Below are 24,937 nucleotides of genomic sequence, written 5' to 3'. Positions count from 1 at the left end.
TCATCTTATTCTTCTGAATATTATAACTTAAAACCATCCTATATTCCTCTCTTTCTTTCCTTACTACATTTTCTTTCGTTTTCAGCAACTCTTTTCTTTCCATATTCTTCACCTCCTCTAGTTGTTTATTAACCCGCTGAACATCATAGCCTTTGTGTATGAACTTTTCTTCAAACATTACTGCCTGTTCTTCAAATTCTTCATTCCTGGTACAGTTCCTCCTGAGTCGGATGAACTGTCCTTTGGGAATATTCATTAACCATGGCCTATGATGGCAACTGTCCATGGCTATATAGCCATTTCTGTCCGTAGGCTTACAGTAATTTTGTGTGAGAATTTCCCCTTCTTGAATGTATATCTCCACATCTAAAAACACCATTTTCTGTTTGTTATACTGCCATGTTAATTTTATGTTTTTCTCCTTTTGATTCAACCTGTCCATGAAGGAGAGCAGACTGACCTCATCTCCCCTCCAAATCATCAACAGGTCATCTGTGAATCTGTAGTAACTAATCAACTCCTTCGACGTATCCCTGAAGACAACATCCGACTCCCAGTGGGCCAGAAATAAATTGGCCACACTGGGAACGAAACGAGCCCCCATGCTACACCGGTCTTCTGTAAGTAGTAGTCACCATCATACCAGAAGTAGTTGTGTACTAATCCAAATTCTAGACATTGCAAAAGATATCTGTGTTGTCTTTTCTCTACAGACGCATTTTTCAACGCCCATTTTACTGCTTGTTTGGCATCTGAATGCTCAATAATGGTATACAATGAACCTACATCGGCAGTAACCAAAAATAGGGGAGAATTATCAGTAGTAATGTTTTCTAGATTCTGCAATAAATGCTTAGGCCCCGATTCTCAGTTGAGGTTTCGTCGAATTCCGCATCGAGTATGCAAATTAGCTAGATACGCGAATTCCCAAATGTACGCCCGGCCGACGCAGTAAAGTTACGCCGTTTACGTTAGGCTTTTCCCGGCGTATAGTTACCCCTGCTATATGGTGGCGTAAGTGCAGCGTACCAATGTTAAGTATGGCCGTCGTTCCCGCGACTAAATTTGAAAATGTTACGTCGTTTGCGTAACTCGTCCGTGAATGGGGCTGGACGTAATTTACGTTCACGTCAAAACCAATACGTCCTTGCGGCGTATTAGGAGCAATGCACACTGGGAGATTTCCACGGACGACGCATGCGCCGTTCGTGAAAAACGTCAATCACGTTGGGTCACAGCACATTTACATAACACACGCCCCCCTGTTCCTAATTTAAATTAGGCAAGCTTACGCCGGCCGATTTACGCTACGCCGCCGCAACTTACAGAGCAAGTGCTTTGAGAATACAGCACTTGCCCGTCTAAGTTGCGGAGGCGTAACGTAAATCGGATACGTTACGCCGCCGCAAAGATATGTGCTCCTACGAGAATCTGGCCCTTAGTATCCTTCAAAAACACTGGGGTAGTGGTGACCAAGGGTTGCAAGAAGAAATCCAGGTATTGGCCCAGTCTGGAGGTGAGAGAGTCCACCCCATTAACAATGCGCCGTCCTGGGAGCTTCTGAGAATCCTTATAGATTTTGGGGAGGAAGTATATAATTGGGGTACGGCAAGAGGAGGGATTTAAATATTCTGCTTCTTTCTGACTTAAAATCTTTTTCTTAACCCCTTTGGTTATCAACACAGAAACCTAATTTCTATATGATTTGACTGGATTAGACAACAATAATGAATATGTATTAGAGTCTACTACAGTCTCTCCATTTCTTGCTGGTCTTATGACTACTTCTTTCTTTTCTTCCAAAGAACGAATCCCCTTCTTGATGTGTTCTGGGTCATGTCCTTTTCTAATTTTCAATTGTTCCAGATCATGCACAACCAAATTTTTAAATGCTTCAGTGAATTTGTTATCAGGGACAGGCGGGTTGACCCCCCCCCCCCCCCCCAAAACAACCAAACAGGTACCCTGACCCCCTTTCTTACAGGTTTTTACGCTTGTGGGAGATGTCTAGCGTGTAGGACCACAAAAGGGAGTAATGTAAAGAAGAAAAGTGAATTCACAGCCACCGCATCAGGAAGAACACATAAAATCAAAGATTTTATAACTTGCTCTTCAGAGGGGGTGGTATACATGTTGGAGTGTTCCTGCAAACTTCAATATGTTGGTCGGACATCTAGACCCCTATTGGTTAGAGTGCGGGAGCACATCAACAATATTAAAAAAGGAAGAAAGGAATATTGCGTTTCCAAGCACTTTAGAGAGATTCATGATAGGAATCCCAAACAACTTAAATTCTGGGCGATTGAGAAGGTGAAGCATCACTGGAGAGGGGGCAACTTTAAAAGACAATTGAGCCAGCATGAATCTGCCTGAATATATGAGACCCAAGTCTTAGTGCCCAGGGGGCTTAATATAGATTTTGATCTGAATTGCTTCATCTATAATGGTTAAATGGGGTCACATAATAAACGCACAGTAGATTTAATTAATTATCGATTTTAATATGTTTATAAAGTGATATATGTTCATGAAATATTGTAGGTGTAACTTGGCTTGTTGATTTAGAGCAGGGGTGGCAAACACAAGGCCCGCGGGCCGAATCCGGCCCACGGGACCTTGTTATGTGGCCCGCACAGCAGCCACCTCATTTTGCCAGGTTTCAGCGAGCGAGGGGCCAGTCTGAGCAGGCATTGATTACAATGTAGAACGAGCGGAGTCCGCGCGGCAGTGGAGGCGGAAACAGGGCGGAGGAGGAGGCGGGCACCAGAGCGGCATTGTAAGCCGTCTTGGCTGCAGAAAGGAGGGCGGAGACAGGCCGGCTTTTTTTGCATGCATATTTACTTGCACGCACAGCACTTGCTGCCATTTTAGCATTGTCATTATTTTTAAATTCGTGCTCACATTGTGTATAGTGATGAGGCGCACACACAGTATGTTGATTCAGGTGTCTAAAGATATAACACCTTTATTTACCCAAACCTTGTCCTGCGTCTGCAGTTAACAGGGGGCAGGATAAAACATCAGGGATCAGGTTATCACACTGAGATGGGGAGTACTTCTCTGGTTAAACAGAGTTTTCGTTCATTTGCACCATCTCTGCATAGACACCACCTCGAGCAGGGTGACACAGATGCCGTGTCATCCGATCGGAGGGAGGTGTCACTAAGCTTTAAACATCCGGCATATTATGGAAGCGCGGGCATTGCAATGCACTCCGCGCCCATAGTTTTGCATAGGGTGATACCATCAGCCAAAAACGGACCTGAGAGGGAACTCCAGGTCTGAGTGGGCGGGTACCATCCGCACACATAGCTGATGTACTATAGGCTGGAGCGCGGATGGACACACCAGCTCTGCCTATTTAAATTCGGAGCCAGCGTTGTGTAGCTACGCCCTCTGAAGACGGGAACCAATCCCGAAACGCATCAGGGCGTGGCTACACGACGATTCTACACCCATACAGACAGCAGTTGTATAGAACGAGCAACTTGTCAGCTGGAGCTGAGCTGACAAGCAACATAGCTACGTGAGCTAATAGTCCTAACATCTGATGTGCCTGTATTTTTCTATTACATTGTAAGCATAACATTTTGTGAGGGGCTTGGTTTGAATAAAAAGCTATATCACACTATGTTCCTTTCCTATGCTTATTTTCCATGATCATACTCTGCCCTTGATTACCCATCCACTCCACCGAGAGACGCTGGTAATAGGAGGAACGATATTTAGAGTCTTCCAGGATACATCCTAGGCATACCATTTGAAGGAGCCCAGCAGGATCACAGGAGTTCTCAAGGCTGATTACACCATAGGCATCTGGTGAGTAGAACTCCTAAGGAAGACCTGTATGTGAAGATCTTTGTGTGGACACTTCAGGAGTATAACAACGCACAGGAATTACAATGATTTTTGAGACTTTTTTATGCTAATGAGTTTTTTTGGTAAATGGACTTTGTATCATCGTTTCTTTTGCAATTTCAACCATTATCATTTCAGTGAGGTTTTGTGCTCTTCTTTTTCACTCATGGTATATGATTGATTTGGAGTGACAATTGCTCTCACCAAGGGTGAATATCTATCACCATAAGCAGAGGGATAATTTTAGATTTTTTTCTTTTACCTGAGCGCTGTTAGTGTTTCCATATAGAGACACCTTTCCTCATTTCTAGCATTTCTTTTATAATAGCTGCTATTCTGCCAAAAACTACCACTTCACATATCTCAGCAGATATCACACTATATCCATAGAGTGCTTGGATCAGTACTATCTTCGGATAAATTCTGATATTTTTTATATTTTTTTGCATGCCACTGAATGTCGTGGCAGAGATTGCTGGCAGTTTTGTACTGTGTGCTGCTATTTTACAGTTCTAGTAAAAAAAAAAAAATACTGATAACACAGGAGATCCGCCCACAGAGGGATGGTACCACTGTAGCCCAATAAAAAAAAAGGTACTATAGCCCAATACAAAGGGAGGGAGCAGCCTACACAGGGAGGTACCAGAGCTGGTCCAGGTAGGAAGGTAGGATAGAGTACAGATGTGAGGAATTTTTAGGTGCAATCCTGACCCCTGCACTGTGTACGTAGCGCAATCCTGACCCCTGCACTGTGTACGTAGCGCAATCCTGACCCATGCACTGTGTACGTAGCGCAATCCTGACCCATGCACTGTGTACGTAGCGCAATCCTGACCCATGCACTGTGTACGTAGCGCAATCCTGACTCATGCACTGTGTACTTAGCGCAATCCTGACCCATGCACTGTATACGTAGCGCACCAGGCCCTTTGAGGGTAACCATACTGCTGATGCGGCCCCCGATGAATTTGAGTTTGCCACCCCTGGTCTAGAGGTATGATTCTCGCTCTGTGTGCGAGAGGTCCTGTGTTCAAATCCTGGACAAGCTGTAGTTTAATATATTATTATTTAGGATAGGTGTACAATTGATTTTTTTTATATATGTGATTGATTCTTACGTATATGTGTGTATGTGTATGTATGTATATATATGTATGTGTATATATATATATATATATATATATATATATACACATACATACACATATGTATGTGTGTATATATATATATATATATATATATATATATATATATATATATACAGCATATATATATATATATATATATATATATATATATATATATATATATATATATATATATATATATATATATATATTTATATGTATATATGTATGTATATATACACATTTAAAAATGTTTAATGAATGGTCAATGAAGATATAATTTGTCCCCGTAGATAAAGATATACATTGGAACATCTTTTAATTTAATTTTATTTTAGACTTGTTTTTTATTGTATGTATATGGCGATACATCGTGCACTCATGTGGAGATTAGATTGTAACGGGACATTACCACGGAGGTCAGCGGTGTGAACGAGTGAGAGCGCCCTGCAGGTTTGCAGATTTCTGTGACACACTCTCCAGCTCTATGAATGTAAGCTCTGTAGTCACAGGAAGAGGGAGTGTCCTCACAGACTGTGGACAGCTGTGGTGATGCCTGAAGGGTTGCCTAGGCAACAGTTAGGTATATAAGGTTTCACCTTATTTGACCTACCCATCTACTGATGAAGGCCAATAGGAGGCCGATACACGTTTAGAAGGGAGGAGTCGTATCTGTCAGGCGAAGCACCGTGAGTCTAGATCTGCGGTCAATGAGCTGGTGATTTGATACATGCTGTTTTTTATTGTTATTTCTTGAAAGTGTAACTTTTTAGGGGGGCTTTTTTAATAAATTCAAAAGCAGAGAACACTATGGTACTTTTTGTTTCATGTCCTTAACCCCTGGATTTATAAGTGGAATTGATTATTAAAAAGCGGATGGAGGAAGGTGGTGTTTGGAGACAATTTAAACGTTGATTACCCACACAGGGGTGAAGTCTGGGGACTGTAGGAATTACTACCATTGGTAAAGTGGATTCATCGTGGTGGACACATGGAGTGATCTGTTTATGAGTTTTATACTCATCCTTGAGGTGAGCAGGCATTTTAGCAGGTGGTGGTGTGCACTGAACATTGGATTCATTTAAATAGGATTTTTTCACAGCGGTGACAGCTTGTGGAAATACACATAACAAACAGGGAGATGCCTTGTTTACAAAGGCATCCTCCCGTTCTGCCATTCTGTGATCCAATCGTGGGACACCGGGGGACATCGAGTCCATGGGATCGCGAGCACAGTCATGGAGACCTTCTCCGGCGTGCCCACTAGAGGGCAGGTTTAAAGCAAAGTATATATACGCTGCTTTGCCTGCCTGTGCCATTTTTGCCAACGTATATTTACGTGAGGCAGTCAGCAAGCGGTTAAACATGTCAAACTTACCTGCTCTGCTCAATAATTTTGCACAGAATAACCCAAATCTCGTTTTCTGGGGTTCCCCACAGGTGCTCTTGGCTCCAGGGCCAGATTAAGAACATCATGGGCCTGGTGCTGAGGATTTTGGTGGGGCCTTTTAGGCTGCATTCACACCTCCGCGACAAGTAACGCCGCGTACGCGGCGTATTTTGCCGCGGATAGTGTAACTTTTTTTTTACAAATCCTTCCTATTGCTTTGTATGGCCGAACGCCAATGCCACCTGAAAAAAAGGGTCCAGGACTTTTATTCATGCCGCAGGTGTACGGCGTCTATGAGATGTGAACCATCTCATAGACAGCCATGGGAATTCTCCCCTCCAGCGGCACGAGCGGCCGGCGTCGGGCGTTTTGTCGCGGAGGTGTGAATGGGGTGTAATAAATAATAAATAAATGCGTGGGAATGACATGAACACAGCCCAGCCAAGGCAAGTGACCAAAGGCACAGAACCCAGAAGGAAGACCGGGTGAAGATGGAAGTGTCCGGGCCCCGCCTGATTCATCGCAGCACTGGAGGGCTCAGTCTGAAAATTGAAGTGTACACTAATGTGCTAATATGCTGTGCATACTTGTACATTGTGGCATAACCTACCCCAGGGCCTCTAAAAAGTAGTAATGTCAGGAAAGTTTACTACCGCTTTATTATCACAGGATCCCAGGAGCCTCTCATGGGGCCCCCTACTGACCCGGTGGACGGTGGCCCTTGGGCAGTGCCTAAGTGCACAGTTGCCAACATTTAAAAAATATTTTCAGGGCCACTTTTTTATATAAGTGCTATATTTAGAGTAGCTGAGATCCCCGATGTTCCTCTATACATCATAGTAGTAATCACAAAATTAAATGAGTACTAATAATGGGGCAGAACAAATATGAGAACTGATATTTCCTTTAGTTGAACTAACAAAATTGTGTCTATTCTAGAGCTGGTAACATTGAGGATATTCAGTATAATTTTAAAGAACTGTTTTTGTGGGTAAGCGACATAGAGGAGGAGTATGGACGGTATATAAGTGGGAAGTATGTGCAGGTGAAGGAGAGGAATGTGGAGGGTCTAACAGTGGGCACTATGTACAGGAGAGGAGTACAAAGGGTACGGAAAAAAGCACTATGTACAGGAGAGGAGTGTGAAGGGTATGACAATGGGCAGTATGTACAGGAAGAGTGAGGGGGTATGACAGAGGGTAGTACGTACCAGAGAGAAGTGTGGAGGGTATGATGGGGCAGTATGTACAGGAGAGGAGTGTGGAGGGTATGACAGTGGGCAGTATGTACAGGAGAGGAATGTAGACGGTATGATAGTGGGCTCTATGTATAGGAGAGGAGTGTGGAGGGTATGACAGTGAACACTATGTATAGGAGAGGAGTGTGGAGGGTATGACAGTGGGCACTATGTATAGGAGAGGAGTGTGGAGGGTATGACAGTGAGCAGTATGTACAGGAGAGGAGTGTGGAGGGTGCGACAGTGGGCACTAAGTACAGGAGAGAAGTGTATGACAGCAGGCACTATGTACAGGAGAGGAGTGTGAAGGGTATGACAGTGGGCGCTATGTATAGGAGAGGAGTGTGGAGGGTATGACAGTGGGCACTATGTACAGGAGAGGAGTGTGTAGGGTATGACAGTGGGTACTATGTATAGGAGAGAAGTGTGGAGAGTATGACAGTGGGCACTATGTACAGGAGAGGAGTGTGGAGAGTATGACAGTGAGCACTATGTACAGGAGTGGAAGGATATTTAGGGACTGAGTAGTGGTTAAGCGGGTCATACATGGATTGAAATTACGCCAATTATGCAGAGACCAGCCATAGTCAATCTATGTATGGGCTAGCTGGTTTTACACAAGTCAATCTATTAATCAACTTGAGTACAACCAGCCTGTTTTTTTTTTCTTAAAACAATCAGTGCTGCCAGCTAAAGTTAGCAACACTGATCATTGTACGCACTGGCAGAACACAATAACACTGCAGGAGTGATTCCCCCATCCACAGGTCAGCAGGTGAGAGGGTGTGTGGGGACAGGCTGGGGAGAGATACTAGTCAGTGGCTGGGTAGGCACTGGTAGTATCAGAGCCAGATACACACAGGTTACATACGCCACGATCGTTAGAGCGAGAACAATAATTCTAGTACTAGACCTCCTCTGTAACTCTAAACATGTAACCTAAAAAAAATGTAAAGCATCGCTTAGGATACCAAAAAAAATTGTGCTAACTTAACTAACTAACTGTTTTTTTAATGAATGAAACATTTTTTTCCAAAAAAACATGTTTGAAAAATTGGTGCGCAAATACCGTGCTAGAGCTGCACAATTAATCGTTAAAAAAAATCGTGATCTCGATTCAACCCCCCTGACGATCTCCAATGCAGAGTTTGCTGATTCTTTCATATAACAAGTGGAGAGACTTTCAGCTGTCAAAAGAAAATATCTGGGCAGTCTGCCAAGTTTTTAACAGGAAACATTGTAACTGACACTTCCTTCTTAGATCAAAGGGATACACTTCTGTGTGTAAAGAACAAATCTGGGCAGTCTGCGAAGTTTATAAACAAAATGAAACATTGTAACCAACTAACATTGTAACTAAATTTAACCACTTAAAGTCCAACACTTGTTTCTTAAGTTAGAAAGCAATATTATTTGCTAGAAAATTACTTGGAACTGCCAAACATTATATATATTTTAGCAGAGACTCTAGGGAATACAATGGCTATTGCTGCAATATGTTATGTCACACTGCATTTTCCCACTTCAATGAATAATAAAAACCATAAAAACAAAACAGTGAAGTTAGCCCATTTTTTTTTTTTTTTTTTTTTTTTTTTTTATGTGAAAGATGATGTTACGCCGCAACAATCGTGAGAGAATCGTGATCTATCTTCTAAGCAAAAAAATTGCAATTCTCATTTTAGCCAGAATCGTGCAGCTCTACACCGTGCAACATAAAAAGTGGAAAGACCACCATAGAGTAATTTTCTAGCAAAAAACAAATGATGATTTTTGATGTAGTAGAGAAGTGTCAGAATTGGCCTGGGTGGCAAGGGGTTAATTACCATGAGTAATATACAAATAATTATTATAAGCACTGTGATCCTATCAGTCTGCTGTAGTGTGTCAGCTTGTATTTATATTGGCCGCTCTGAATGTAGCTTCTGACAGGCTGTGCAAGCAGGCCCGTATCTCCAGGACCATACATGATAGCCGTCCCATATTTTAACCAGTTGTGGGGTAGCTCTTCCAATGCCTACCCCCAAATGTAGGGTTTCTGTGAGCTACAACCCCCCAAATTCGATCTTAAAAAAAAAAAAAAAAAATGTTTTTTTATTTTTTTTATTTTGGGCAAAGGGCCTATCTTGAGAAAGGGGCCTGGAGCTGCAGCTCCATCAGCCCCATTGTTAATCCGGCCCTGCTTGGCTCCACCTCTTAATTGAGTGCAACCATAGGAAGCTGCTTCCTATGGGAACACTCGTGCAGGCTTAACTCACATCCACACTACCCTCGTCTATAGACAGACAGCACTCATTCACCGGACTTGATTGACAGCAGCAGGAGCCAATGGCTGTAATGCATTTAGGCACATCAAGTGCCTCACATTATTATTCTGGCCAATTATATGAATTAATGCTGAAGCTCTAAATGTACATAGCGTTAATGTACATTTAGATTAATTTTCTTGCGTCTAGGTGCATCAAGCCTTTTTCTGCCATAACTGCTGCTTTTGAACATGTTGGCAGTGGGTTTTTTTCTGCTTCTAAAGGCCTATGTGTGCAAAGACACATAGGCTAAGATGCAGGGGCATTTAGATGCAGAAAATAAATGCAGACGACCCTAAGCACAGCAATAAAAACACCCAGTGTGCATGGGACCTTAACCACTTGGAGTCCGGCATTGTAAAATGACGGCCACAAGGTCGCTCTACAATGGCGGGAGGACGGCTATTGACGTCCTCGGCTCCTACGGCCACTGGGGGGTGCACAAACGCGTGCCAGGCACGTCACTGTGGTGCCGATGCGTGTGCCTGGCGGCTGCGATGTGCGCCAGGTACCCGCGATCGGCCGTTACACAGACTAGGACATGGATCTGTGTGTGTAAACACACAGATTTACGTCCTGTCAGGGAGAGGAGACCGATGCTGTGTCCCTTGTACGATGCTGTGTCACCTCCCCCAGTCAGTCCCCTCCCCCCACAGTTAGAATCACTAGTAGGGAACACATTTAACCCCTTCCTCGCCCCCTAGTGTTAACCCCCTTCCCTGATAATCCCATTTATACAGTAATCAGTGCATATTTATAGCACTGATCGGTGTATAAATGTAAATGGTCCCAAAAATGTGTCAAAAGTGTCCGATGTGTCTGCCATAATGTCGCAGTCACAATAAAAATCGCAGATCGCCACCATTACTAGTAAAAAATAAAAATAATAAAAACATTTCATAATTCTGTCCCCTAGGTGCTATAACTTTTGCGCAAACCAATCACTATACGCTTATTGCGTTTTTTTTTTTACCAAAAATATGTACAAGAATACGTATCGGCCTAAACTGAGAAAAAAAAATATAAAAAAATGGGATGTTTATTATAGCAAAAAGTAAAAAATATTGTGTTTTTTTCCAAATTGTCGCTCTTTTTTTGTTTATAGCGCAAAAAATAAAAACCGCAGAGGTGATCAAATACCACCGAAAGAAAGCTCTATTTGTGGGAAAAAAAGGACGTTGATTTTGTTTGGGAGATACGTCTCACGACCGCGCAATTGTCAGTTTAAGCGACGCAGTGCCGAAAGCTGAAATTTCGCCTCGGCAGGAAGGGGGTATATGTGCCCAGTAAGCAAGTGGTTAATCACTGATGCACTTAGAAGTGATTAACCCTTTGGGAGTATCTCATTAGAAATATTATATTTTGTTGCAGAGGATATCTACTGTTATTTCTCACACAAAGTGCAGACTTCTGAGAAAATCAGTGAGCCAATCACACAAGCAGGAGATTACATTTCTGGGGTTGTTCTGTATACCAATTGTGTACAGAAGGGGCCAGATTCTCGTAGATCAATGTATTTTTGTGCGGGCGTAACGTATCCTATTTACGTTACGCTTCCTCAACTTAGATGGGCAAGTGCTGTATTCTCAAAGCACTTGGTCCGTAAGTTACGGCGGCGTAGCGTAAATAGGCTGGCGTAAGCCCGCCTAATTCAAATGTGAAACAGGGGGGCGTGTTTTATGTAAATAATTTGTGACCCAACGTGATTGACGCTTTCCATGCGCCATCCGTGGAATATCACAGTGTGCATTGCTCCAAAGTACGCCGCAAGGACGTATTGGTTTCGACGTGAACGTAAATGACGTCCAGCCCCATTCACGGATGACTTACGCAAACAACGTAAAATTTTCAAAATTCGACGTGGGAACGACGTCCATACTTCACACTGGTACGCCGCATGTACACGTCATATAGCAGAGGTAACTTTACGCTGGGAAAAGCCTAACGTAAACGGTGTATCTGTACTGCGTCGGCCGGGCGTACGTTCGTGAATTCGCAGATCTAGCTGATTTACATATTTCTAGGCGTAAATCAGCGTACACGCCCCTAGCGGCCAGCGTAAATATGCAGTTAAGATCCGACGGCGTAAGAGACTTACGCCGGTCGGATCTAATAGAAATCTATGCGTAACTGATTCTAAGAATCAGGCGCATAGATACGACCGCCCAGACTCAGAGATACGACAGCGTATCTCCAGTCTCCTTTGTGAATCTGGGCCTAGGTCTCTAGGTTACTATATTGGATTGAATTTTACAACAAATTACAGCACTGCAAATTGAAAAGAAAAGGTAATTTTAATAACAATAAATTATAATATGGCTTGTGTAGCAATTGTATACACCATGTGCCCGATCCAAAAAAAGCACTTACCTAGAAATTTGCAGCTGTGTAACTTAAATCTGTCCGGCGCAAGGCGGGCCCAATCTAATGGGGCGAGTTCCATTTAAATTAGGCGCGCTCCCGCGCCGGACGTACTGCGCATGCTCCCGACGCTATTTTCCCAACGTGCTTTGCGTTACGTTACGTTGCGCCGAGTTTTGTGAATCATGCGACGGGTAAAAAAGAGATGCGGCGGGAAAAAAAAAATTAAAAAAAAAATTTGACAGCGACGCGGGAAAGAAGGGTATACTTTTACATGGTGTACTAAGTTTACACTTTGTAAAAGCAGCCCTAATTTTGCGAAGGCAAACTAACACTTACGGAGAATTAACAAAGGGAAAAACCTTTGTGGATCTCCGTAAGTGCTAATTTGCATACCCGACGCGGAATTTCGACGAGAAATGCCCCCAGCGGCGGCCGCGGTACTGCATCCTAAGATCCGACAGTGTAAAACTATTACACCTGCCGGATCTTAGGAATATCTATGCGTAACTGATTCTATGAATCAGCCACATAGATAGAAACAGGGATACGACGGCGTATCAGCAGATACGCCTGCGTATCCCTTTTGTGGATCTGGCCCTATATTATTGTTTTTTATTTGCTATGAAAGTGGAGTTACCCTTTAAAGACCTGTTACACTAAAGAAATTCTACATAGTTACTGTATGTGTTGTTTGGGTGTGTATATGCCTTTACACAAAATATAAATAAACTTGAAAGCATTATTCATTAACACAATGGAATGTGCTTTTATACTCTTTGCCCCCCCAACAATCCAAAGAAGTTTGTTGTCTGCATGAAAAATCAAATGTGCAGGCACCTCCAGAGCTAGCATACAGCAGCATTCCCATCAACAACAGTCTCTTCTGAAACTGCTTCCCCCATCTGACACTGTCTAATGTTACCCCTCCTCCCACCCAAGCCTCCTCCTTTCTTGGCCATCTCTAGCCCCAGCTAGCTGGCACGGAAATCCGAGTCATCATCTTCAAGGGAAAGCCAGGGAGAAGTACTGCAGGCAGTCTCTGCTTTAAGTAAGTTTCCTTTGCTCATTTTTCTCTAAATCTTTTATTGTATGTGACCTTTACATGTGTTATCATGCATATGTTGATGGGACAGATGCTGAAGTATAAGTGATCGGAAGAGAAAAAAAGCAATAGCTGAAGATACCAAGGTGCCAGGCTTAGACAGAACTCATTTTTGACTTTTAGGACATCGAAATCCTTCTGGCTTTTTGAGTCTGACATGCAAGCTTAATAAATATGTCAGGGCTAAGTGTTATAATGAAAAAAGTGACGTAATCTTTAGTAAACACTTAGCTCACTGTAGTTAAAACAGTCAGGACTTATGATCAGTTGTTGTAGGTCACTATACTTTGCTTTTCTAAATAAGACAAAAAAAACTACACAAGTAGTAGTACACATATTTCCTGCAACATTTTAAGGTGTATGGTACTATAGATAGTACTGCTGATACTTTTGCAAAAATGTAAGGAGTTTGACAGTTGTTCATTATAATCATTGCGGTGGGTATGTAATAACTCCTGCAAAAAAAGTATGTGCAATCAGTCCCACACAGTGTCCGATTTGTTGATCAGTCATAAAAATCTTTGTGACACAGCAAGCATTTCTCCAAGGTAAACACTGCATTCATTTCTGCTTTAGGTTTTCCATTATTGTAATTGGTGTATGAGGGTTTTCTTGATGAACTTCCCAAAATATGCTAACTGGGTGGCCCTGTTGGCAAAGTCGAATATTTGGTCAACATTTGGGAAAGGAGCCTACTGGAAAATGTCTAGGTGAACAGCAGCTGCATCAAATCAGATGCAGCTGCTATTTGGGTATTCTGACAGCCTCCAGTGGTAGCTATCAGAATACAATAGCCGATACAGTCCAATGAGAGCTCCTTTGCTGTATTTATTTACACTGGCTTGACCTGTACTTCTAAAATTGTTCCAAGCCATAAATCAAAGTGCAGATCTATTTGGTATCTGTTTACCTCCGTAACCGTTTAAGCCCAGTCAAAATTCCTAAACTCTGATGAATGTGCAGTCTGTTTGGTTCCCGAAATGCACTGGATTTTTTCTTCTATGAACTAATTATCATTAAGAACTATGGACTCTTGGAAGATTGTTTGGCGCCGTGTGGATTCTCAACTCCAGGTTCAGCCTCAGTTTATATGGGGTGACCCCATTTTCAGGTGTGCTGCCAAACTCTCCAGTGTGCCCAGTGATAATTTCAGTGACCCACTGGAAAACTGTATCAAGCTGAAGTCAAAAGTCCATCACATAATCACATTCAGCTTAGATGCTTTAAAGTTTACATGACTGTTGATCAAGGAAAAGATGAATTATGCACCCCTCCCTCCAATTTATGCACATTGACATTTCAAGTCATGTGGCCTTTAAAGAAGCAGTGGTTATACTTATGTAGCCTATGTACAGACTGCCAGCTCAACTGACAGTCACACAGTACATACCACATTTCCAGCTTTTAATTATATTTGTTATTTTTTAAGCCTCCTTGTTTTTTTTTTTATCTTCTGATCTGTTCTTAAATGTTGCACCCAAAGGCTGCTTCTTTGAGAGCTAATCTCCTACTCAATGGTAGTTACACGTTGATTGCCAGCAGGTTTAGCAATGATACCAGTACAGTACAATAATAACCCAGTACAAGAAGGCTACATGCACACTAATTGGCTGTGCTCATGCTAAATGCTGCCTACGGAGCAAGACTCTGTGCTATGGTCACATACAAGCTGTCCGAATAGCTGGAGCCAGTTTGTGTGTGGCCAGAACTCCTCAGAAACATCGATCCTGGACCCACACTGGCTGCCGAACCAGCTCCTGACAAGACATGTGCTTGGAAGAAATAACATTCAAGGTTCAATTTACTTGTGTACAGGTTGAACGAATTAGTTAGATGCTGTCCCGATGGGAAGGTAAGTGTTCTAATTCCATGCCTGGTTTCTTGGTTTTTGGTGGGTTCCTGTCTGGCTCCCGCTCACTTGTCCTGTTTTATATAAATTGGGTCAGTGGTCCAGCTCAGTGAAAGAGGGGGAGAGAATGGTAATAGAGGTCCCTGGGGAAGAGGCAGCAGATCGGAGAGTTCCAGGGCTGCTGTGGGTTGTGAGATCGGTAGGGGATGGAGATGGAAGATAAGACCCGTAGAAGCAGGAGCATGTCGTTCACTACTATCCACATGTAGAGATTTCTCGCTTGGGGTTTGCCCTGAGGACACCAGTACTGGAGAATGCCTCTGAGGGACTATGTTCGCTGGGGTGCACTTTTGCAGGTATGCCGGGGCGACACTCAATTCTGTAGTTATAGGTAGGGAATTAGGAACAATAATGCTTTTGCCTGTTGGGCTGTGGGATGTCTATTTTGCACTTTCTTGGGTGAAATGTTTGAGGCATTGTTCATGTCTGGTCTGAGGTTGTTGGAGGAGTGTTTTGCATGTATATTCAAATTGTTTTCAATCAAGCCCTGATGAAGGGAATACTTTTGGACACTGAAAATACATTGGCTACTCTATGGATTGTCCCCCTGACATTTATCGAAATACAGTTGTATCTGGACCTCTAAGCAGTGATGTGGGGCTTCAATTTCCATTTTGTTACACACTGGCTACCTTCAGGTTTAGTCAGTGGCTGTATTAACATGTAACCTAACCACCCCACAGATGAGTGGTTACATGTGAACTGACAGCTGCTGGTCTCCTACAGAGTTTGCAGGCATCATTTAGTACGCTGAGAAAAATCTTGATTTCCTCTGATGGCGACACCTGTGCAGCCATGTGAATGTAGCTGAAGAGGCCCAACTCTGACCCTAATTAAAGAATGCTTGATGGTTTTCTTTTCACTACACCTAAAATATGTTTATTTCTTCCCTCGGGCATGCTGGGAGGGGGATATATCTGGGCAACCGCCTTTTGGATCGTTCTGTTTTGTGCGGGCCCTGAGTTCCAGGTGCGGCATCCACCTTCAGGGTGCGCGCATCCATGGGCCCCGCCACCGTGGCCTGCTTTACTGGGGTCATGCACCATGCAGAGCCTCATCCAAACCAAGAGAGGGGCCCCAGCGACTGGCTGGGTTCCAACCTTCTGCTGAGAGGATCCTAAGCCGGGAGCTGTGCGATGGGGGATTGGCTCGGGAGAACCTAGAATCAGAGGTTGTCCAGGAGGCCTAGACGAACCATCGGGGATCCAGTCACCACACTGCATGACAGGTATGCTTAAGCTGTCAGTGGGTGACACTATCTGAACTGACTGGGAGGATTCACTTAATCTAATTTCACAAATCTCAAATTGTCAAGCCTGTGGCAGAGGCCTGTTCCTCCCAGTGATTCTTAAGTGGCGCGCCGGCTGCCAGGACTGTGATAGACGCCTGTCCGGGGGCACTTTACCCACCCTGATTATGGTGGTGACGAATTGGGTTACATTATTGCTCATTCATATCCAAGGCCTGATACTAAAGTTTCTCTACGCTCATCAACTTTTCTCTATTGTGTATCATGTTGATGTTGGCCATGTTAGGCCTTGGAATAAAGCATTTAAAACTCAATTGACATCTGGACACTTGCTCTTTATTCACACTCACAGCTATCACCCCTAGACCAAGTCAAAAAGGTAACTTAAATAGGCCGATCCCAAACTAAACAGCTGCTCCTTCGGGGGTGAGCGATACATTTAGAAGCTGCTTTCTGAAATTTGGAAATATATGGTCCTGGTGGACATAGACCCAAACCCTGGAATTAATAAATGATCATAGACCATCTTTAAAATTCTGTCATGCCTCTACATACACAACAAATGTCAGTGCCTTCAACAAATTCATATACTTGTTGCATGAATTATATGGATTTGTTGCATGGAGACATGATGGCGGCTGGCACTGAGACCTGGGTGGCCATACCAGACAAGCCATCCTTAGTGCAAGCTCAGCCATCTCCCCATGTCATATATCAGCCATGAGGCAAGAAATATACAGCAGGGTGGAACTCAATAGTCTCCCAGCAGCCAATCTCAGTTGGTGATTGAATAAAACTCAGCTAGCTGCTCGGAGACATCAGGATTTCACTATTACTGCTTATGAACTACAGTGCCACCCACAGGTGCTATGACTGCGCTATATGTTCCTGTTAGTGCCTCTCCCTTTAGGATACTGCACCTGGCCCTAATTAGTGGAGTAGAAATAACTGAACAGTCCTTTGTAAAAATCCTGGCCACAAAATAAAGTCCATAACTCACATGTTGGATATTACTGCTGTAGTACATCATATCATACAAAGTCCTTAGATTTAAAGTTCCCAGAAAAATGGTGCCCCATTGCTGAAACTGGGTGACAGGTTGAGGGTTCTGCCACTGGGGTCTGGAGATTGACCATGTGCCCTGCCAACAGGATTCAAAATAAATCTAGGTGCCCCTCCACCAGGGTCTGGAGGCTGGTAAGATGCCCAACCTCGCAGGTTTGGAGAATAACCTTTTGCACTGCCACTGGTGTCTGATAATAGGCCTGTTGCCCCTCCCAAATTTGCCAAAATGTAATCTCTAGAGTCAATCCAAACATCAGATGTCCCAACACTGGGGTATGGCTCTGCACTGCGATGTTTAGGAGACAAGTAAACCCTGACTCTAGGGTACTGCAAAAAACCTGAGCATTCTATACCCAGGTATATCACACATTTCAGAGTCCTTTCATCCAGTTCCTAGGTTCTGTTCTGCTGGCTGATAGACAACTAGGATTTTTAAGGCACCAGTTACCCTATATGGGTCCTCAAGTGCATTTGGAGGCACAGTACAACAATCTGAGAAATAGAGAAGTTCAAATGAAACTCCCATATTCTGCAAAAGGCCACTGCCACTAGAACTGACAACCCTAGTGGCACCACCGAACCACAAGTTTAGCTTCGGAGTTACTGTCAAAATTAACCAAAACAGGCAAACTGTATCATAAATGGAGGCTTAGTGGATATAGACCAGTCAGTTGGTGGGAGCCCCACATAAGCATTGGGGTCAGAACAGGCAGCAGGTGAGAAACAATACAGTCAGGCTGAACAGAAGAAAGAGAGTCAGCAGAAGCTGAATTGGGATGCATGACCTAAGAAATCAAAGTACTTGACTGCAGATGCCAAATTAGGATACAGCACTGCAGAAGCTGAATCGGGTTGCAGGAACAGGTGTTGTGTCCTGTTTGTAGTGGAAGGATAAGAGGTCTGAGTAGTTGGCATGGGTAATGGGGTTATGTAAGAAAATTTCAAGGGGGACCTGTATAACCAGTGTGAATGAGAACAAAAGACTGATTTATGGTTGGAAGATAGATACACTGAGTTACAGCTATTGATAATAAAGTTGAAGACATTTGGTAGGACTGGTAACTAAAGGCAGGAATTGGTTGATGTAAAATAAACTCTGTCTGAAAATGAACAGGTTCAGAGCAGTGATTGAAAAAAACTATAATTGCAGGTTCCCTGTTTGACCATTAACAGAGTCAGTACAAGGACCTCACAGGAATACATTGAGTACTTTTCATATAATTAGAATCCTGAGTATACTAGCAGCAATAATCCCTGTTTTCCTCTTTTAACAATATATAATACACAATGGTGTTGGGGCCCATCTTGACACAAAACACTGGAATAGGCAGTTCCTAAGTGTAGTAGTAGGCCTCACAGTGCCGATCCTGACCTCCCTGGGGCCCTAAGCAAAATGACATGACACATTAAAAATGAGAAGCGGGGGGCGCTGACGACAGTGACATGTCACATTAAAGAAAGTTGAGAAGCGGGGGGAGGGGGTGTTCTGCTGTTGTAAATGACTCAGCCAGCGAGTTTAGAAGCGGGGTGAGGGTGCGAAAATTACTTCTCACCAGGCGGGGCCTCTAGTAATTTGGGGGGCCCTTTGCAGCTTTGTGGGGCCCTAAGCGGCTTGCATAGTGAGCCTATAGCGAGGATCGGCCCTAAGGCCTCAGCATTATATCAGGACACCAGTAAGAGGATATCTGGGATCTGTCGGGATGATATATGTGAGCTACACACAGCAGAATACCATGGTTTAAGTAAAGACAAAACAATTGCAGCACTACCCCCGGAGGAGCTGCTGTTTTTTTTTGGGTGGCATGTTACCTCGTGTTCCTCCGCCGTCTAGGGGTATTTGGTGAAAGTTGCAGTAATGGAATGTCCACAGGTGTCTATCTGTGCTCTTTATTACCCAGTCAGGTAAAAACAGTATAACTTGCTGAAGAGTAGAGATATAGTAGAAATGAGGAATAACAGATTTAGGTGCAAATAATAGGGAAACAGTCCTGCTTCCAATGACAACTTCTTTTCCACTCCAGCTGGAATGGGTGTAGCGCACCCGGACAGGCCTCTCTCACAAGCCTGGCAGCCAGAGTGTCACTCGGAACTTAGGGAAAAGTCTCTGCCACAGACCCTCCCTATAATTGAACAACGGAGATAATCCTCCTTAGAAAATTCAACACCTGGATCTCCTTCAGGTAGTTTGAGTAAGTTACCGACTGATAGGCGACCGACGTCCAGCCTCTCAGCACCTGGTTACCTTGATCCCCGGTGGATGGTCGAAACCCTCTTGGAACGCCAGCCTCTCTTGGCACTCCTCAGGCAGACTTTCCACCGAACAGCTTCCTCTTACAGGACTAATGCTTGGGATCCCTTTAGATTCGGGACCCAGTCAATCACTGGGCCCCAGCCACCGCTCAAATGCTCCAGACCAACGTGGTCCCGGAACATGTAACACCGCATAGCACGCACACCCCCCGGCCTGGAAGGTCATTTCGCCGGGGTGCCGTGGTATGGCTACCCTGAAGGTGGACGCAACACAGGAAGAAGACCCAGGAAAATTGCGTCTGCCTCATAAATACCCTCTCCCAGCATGGACAGCTAAGGAAACTCCTCCTGATAGGCTGCTGGGAAAATTATCCAAATCATTGACTCCACTGCTGCCACCTGCTGACCTGGGGTGTGATCAGCACCCCAGAAACAACAGCATGGACCCACAGTACAGCCAAAGCTGAGACAGAGGCTTAAAAATGTGAACAAATTAACCTGGTCAGAGTTACTTAACTCTCTGACCCCCTCTAAATTTACACTAGCACCGGTTCTGGAAGTAACCAGGCACTACACAATTTTTAGAGAAATGGTAGAACAGAGATTGAGAACATGCACCATACAAAATATAATGCATACATACTGTATAGCAAAACCAGTAACCAAATAGTGTAACATAAATGCAAGTGAAACAAATACTAACTATGTATAAAGAATCTTATGCCGCGTACACACAACCGCTTTTCGGGTTCTAAAAAATGAAGTTTTTAAGGGTCTAGAAAAATACAATTTTTTTTTCAACCCGATCATTAAAGCGGCCTTGCCTACACACGATCGTGAAAAAAAAAGCTCTAGCAAAGCGTGGTGACGTACAACGCGTACGACGGCACTATAAAGGGGAAGTTCCATTCGGATGGCGCCACCCTTGGGGCTGCTTTTGCTCATTTCGTGTTAGTAAAAGACGATTCGCGCTTTTCAGTCTGTTACTGCGTGATGAATGTGCTTACTCCATTACGAACGTTAGTTTTACCAGAACAAGCGTTCCCGTCTCATAACTTGCTTCTGAGCATGCATGTTTTTTTCACGCCGTTAAAGCCCACACACGACCATTTTTTACAACCTTAAAAACGACAACGTTTAAAAACGTTGTGAAAAAATAGAGCATGTTCAAAATTTTTAATGGCCATTTTTTAGATCGTGAAAAATGCTCTGAAGCCCACACATGATCGTTTTTAGAGACATTAAAAAAAAACTGAATTTTTTTTTAACCCGAAAAACGGTTGTGTGTACAGGCAGTGGGAAGTAGGGCAAAGTGATGTCAGGTAAGGAGGCAGGATGCCAGAAGAAAGAGTTGGTAAGCACAGATACAAGAATAACAGTGTGGAAAGGCACCATGCTGAAGCAAAGAGCATAATGCAGGGTAGGACAAAATAGTCTCCCCACCGCCAACCTCACTGGTGGTTAACTAAACTTGGCTGGCCACTGCGAGACCCTTGCTGCTGGACACCAGCATTTTATCATTCATGCCAATAAACTACTGTGGCAACCAACAGGTCCTCTGGTGGTGCAGCATGCTTCTGACAGAGTGGGGAAAGGTTAGTTAGACCACCTGTATTTCACTCTTCTATGTGTCTCTGCTGAGGAGATCCCTTTCTGTCATAGCGAACATTGTCACTGAAGCAGAAAGTGATGGGAAATCCAGAATTTTACATTTATTACCAGAACAAAAAGTACGGGTAAACCTTCCAGAAGGGACACTGGTTCCAGTGACAAGTGTTTAAAAGTGTAATTTCTATGACTTTGTGGAAATTTGCACTCACTTCCTGCTGCATGTCCAGAACAAGAAGTGAAAGGCAATTTCCTCCGGGAAACAGCAAATACAGGGGTTTTAATGCTTTCATCCTCTAAGGCCTCGTACACACGACCGAACATGTCCGCTGAAACTGGTCCGCGGACCAGTTTCCGCGGACATGTCCGGCGGTGTGTACGGCCTAGCGGACCGGTTTCCTGTCCTAGCGGACAGGTTTCCAGTGGACAAAAGTTTCTTAGCATGCTAAGAAACTTATCCGCTGGAAACCTGTCCGTCGGACATGTCCGATGGTTAGTACGACTCATCGGACATGTCCGCTGGTTATGACGTATAACCAGCAGCCCGAAATCCCGCGCATGCGTCAAATTGATTCGACGCATGCGTGGAAGCATTGAACTTCCGTGTCAGAGAACGTCGGTGTCTTCTACGTCACCGCGTTCTCTGTCCGCGGGGATTTTGGTCTGATGGTGTGTACACACATCAGACCAAAAGCTCCCAGCAGACATGTCCGATGAAAACGGTCTGCGGACCGTTTTCATCGGACATGTCTGCTCGTGTGTACAAGGCCTAATACTTTCAGTTTTTCAAACTTATTTTGCTTTATTCTCACCTGGTAATCCTTTAAATAACACACTTCCTGTTCCTGGATGGCCACTTCTCCACTGTATGGAGGGAGCCATCACCATGGTTATCACTCTAGGCAGCTCCCCTGATATGAACTACAAACATTTATGTATCTCTTCATCCTCATTACACAGGGCAGAGCAATTTGTAGTTTGCAGAAGATAGCTAGAAAGAGATATTCTTGTGTGCAGCTCAGCTTTTTTTCCATCAGGAATTATGGGACCCCTTAAACAGCTTCAGCAGAGAACCGGGGAGGTGCTGCCGCCTCAAATTGAGAGACGGGAGGTAATAAAAAATATACATATAAAAATAGGGGGGTAGCCATCCGGGGCCCTGGGGACCTCTGGGCCCTTTAATAAAAAGATAAAAAAATTAAATATATATACATTTTTTTTTATAAAAAAAAAGGGGGGGGGTTGCCATCCGGGGGCCATGGGGACCTCTGGGCCCTTTAATAAAAACAAAATATAAAAAAAATATATATATTTTTTTATAAAAAATATATATATTTTTTTATAAAAAATATATATATTTTTTTATAAAAATATATATATATATATTTTTATAAAAAAATAAATAAAAAAAAGGAGGGTTGCCATCAGGGGGCCTGGGGACCTCCGGGCCCTTTAATAAAAACAATATATATATATATAAAAAAATAAATATAAAAAAGGGGGGTTGCCATCCGGGGCCCTGGGGACCTCCGGGCCCCTTACAGGTGTACTGCCTGTACCCCCCTGATGGCGGCCCTGGTGCAGCTCACATGAAGTGACAAGAACCCTGCATTTCTGCCAAGATCAACAGGTCTGTAGTTGCTGAAATAGTATTTTCTTGATAAAAAATAAAGCTAAGGCAGCCAGCTAAGGGTTGAATTTTTAAAGCATTGCTAAAACCTTAGGACACAAATTTCAGTTTTCTGAGGCTTTAGTTTAGTGCATAAGACGTTACAAGCACACTGGATTCCTGGCAAGATCAACAGAAATTCTTTGTACTTGCCAGAATAAAGAAAATGTATGTAACCACCTCATCTAAGGACTGGTAAGCTGCAATATATAGAATATTTGTACTTTATACAAGTGATATGATATTGATATGATGGGGTACATCCTTGCACCACTTGAGTCCTAGAGTCAACCGCACACCCTAGAAAGTTAATATGTGAACCTTTCATGGACCAATTACCACACCAATTACTGCACCAATTACCAGAGCGCACCAATTACCACAACTGTCCCTGTCTTCAGGAGCTCAGAGGCCAGACAGTGTGTATCCTATGCTGCAGCGCTTTGCCCCTCACCATTATTCATTGTGGGCTTCTCACCAACCATTATTGGTCAGTATGGTTGGAATATCTATTTGCTATAGACCAATCTGTAGGAAAAAGATATTTAAGGGGTGACCTTTGAAAAAAAATGGCCACTTAACACTAAATAATCTCCAAATACTGATATATATCCATGCACAGACTCCAGTAACCCAGGCAAGAGTTTTACAGGTAGATTCAGGTAGGGCGGCGCATTTGTACGGCGGCGTAGCGTATCGTATTTACGCTACGCCGCCGTAAATCAGAGAGGCAAGTGCTGTATTCACAAAGCACTTGCCTCCTAAGTTACGGCGGTGTAGCGTAAATGGGGCCTGCGTAAGCGCGCCTAATTCAAATGAGTATGAGGGGGGCGTGTTTTATGTAAATGGATGGTGACCCGACGTGATTGACGTTTTTTACGAACGGCGCATGCGCCGTCCGTGTACATATCCCAGTGTGCATTGCTCCAAAGTACGCCGCAAGGACATATTGGTTTCGACGTGAATGTAAATTACGTCCAGCCCCATTCACAGACGACTTACGCAAACGACGTAAAAATGTCAAATTTCGACGCGGGAACGACGGCCATACTTAACATTGACTAGGCCAGCTATTTGTTGAAATAACTTTACGCCGGAAAACACCTTACGTAAACGGCGTATCTTTACTGCGACGGGCGCACGTACATTCGTGAATCGGCGTATCTAGGCATTTGCATATTCTACGCCGAACTCAACGGAAGCGCCACCTAGCGGCCAGCGTAAATATTGCACCCTAAGATACGACGGCGTAGGAGACTTACGCCGCTCGTATCTTAGCCTAATTTAAGCGTATCTGGTTTCCAGAATACGCTTAAAGCGGGAGTTCACCCAATTCGTTTTTTTTTTTCTATTTTCCCCTTAGCTTCATGCTCGTTTTGTCTAGGGGAATCGGCTATTTGTTTTAAAATATGATCCGTACTTACCCGTTTTCGAGATGCATCTTCTCCGTCGCATCCGGGTATGGGTCTTCGGGAGCGGGCGTTCCTTCTTGATTGACAGTCTTCCGAGAGGCTTCCGACAGTCGGATCCATCGCGTCACTCGTAGCCGAAAGAAGCCGAACGTCGGTGCGGCTCTATACTGCGCCTGCGCACCGACGTTCGGCTTCTTTCGGAAAATCGTGACGCGATGGATGCGACCGTCGGAAGCCTCTCGGAAGACTGTCAATCAAGAAGGAACGCCCAGTCCCGCAGCCCATACCCGGAAGCGGCGGAGAAGATGCATCTCGTAAACGGGTAAGTACGGATCATATTTTAAAACAAATAGCCGATTCCCCTAGACAAAACGAGCATGAAGCTAAGGGG

The 24,937-nt window shown here is 43.8% G+C and overlaps 1 protein-coding gene across 2 annotated transcripts in view; it reads left to right on the top strand.

Moving 5' to 3' along the window:
- The first annotated feature begins 13,239 nt into the window (after positions 1–13,239).
- Positions 13,240–24,937, top strand: part of LOC120916534 (protein kinase C and casein kinase substrate in neurons protein 1-like) — a 243,585-nt gene continuing 231,887 nt past the window's right edge. Inside the window, exon 1 of one of the 2 annotated variants that reach the window (XM_040327566.1) lies at positions 13,240–13,330. The gene's annotated coding sequence lies outside the window, so the exon portion shown is untranslated. Of the gene's footprint in view, positions 13,331–15,063; positions 15,237–24,937 lie in introns of those variants that run through there. The other variant, XM_040327567.1, reaches the window with a different exon arrangement.

This window comes from Rana temporaria, chromosome 10 (assembly GCF_905171775.1).
Source record: "Rana temporaria chromosome 10, aRanTem1.1, whole genome shotgun sequence".
Classification (NCBI taxonomy): Eukaryota; Metazoa; Chordata; class Amphibia; order Anura; family Ranidae; genus Rana; species Rana temporaria.
The sequence above is the reverse complement of the archived record's forward strand: the minus strand, read 5'-3'. Positions and strand labels throughout refer to the sequence as shown.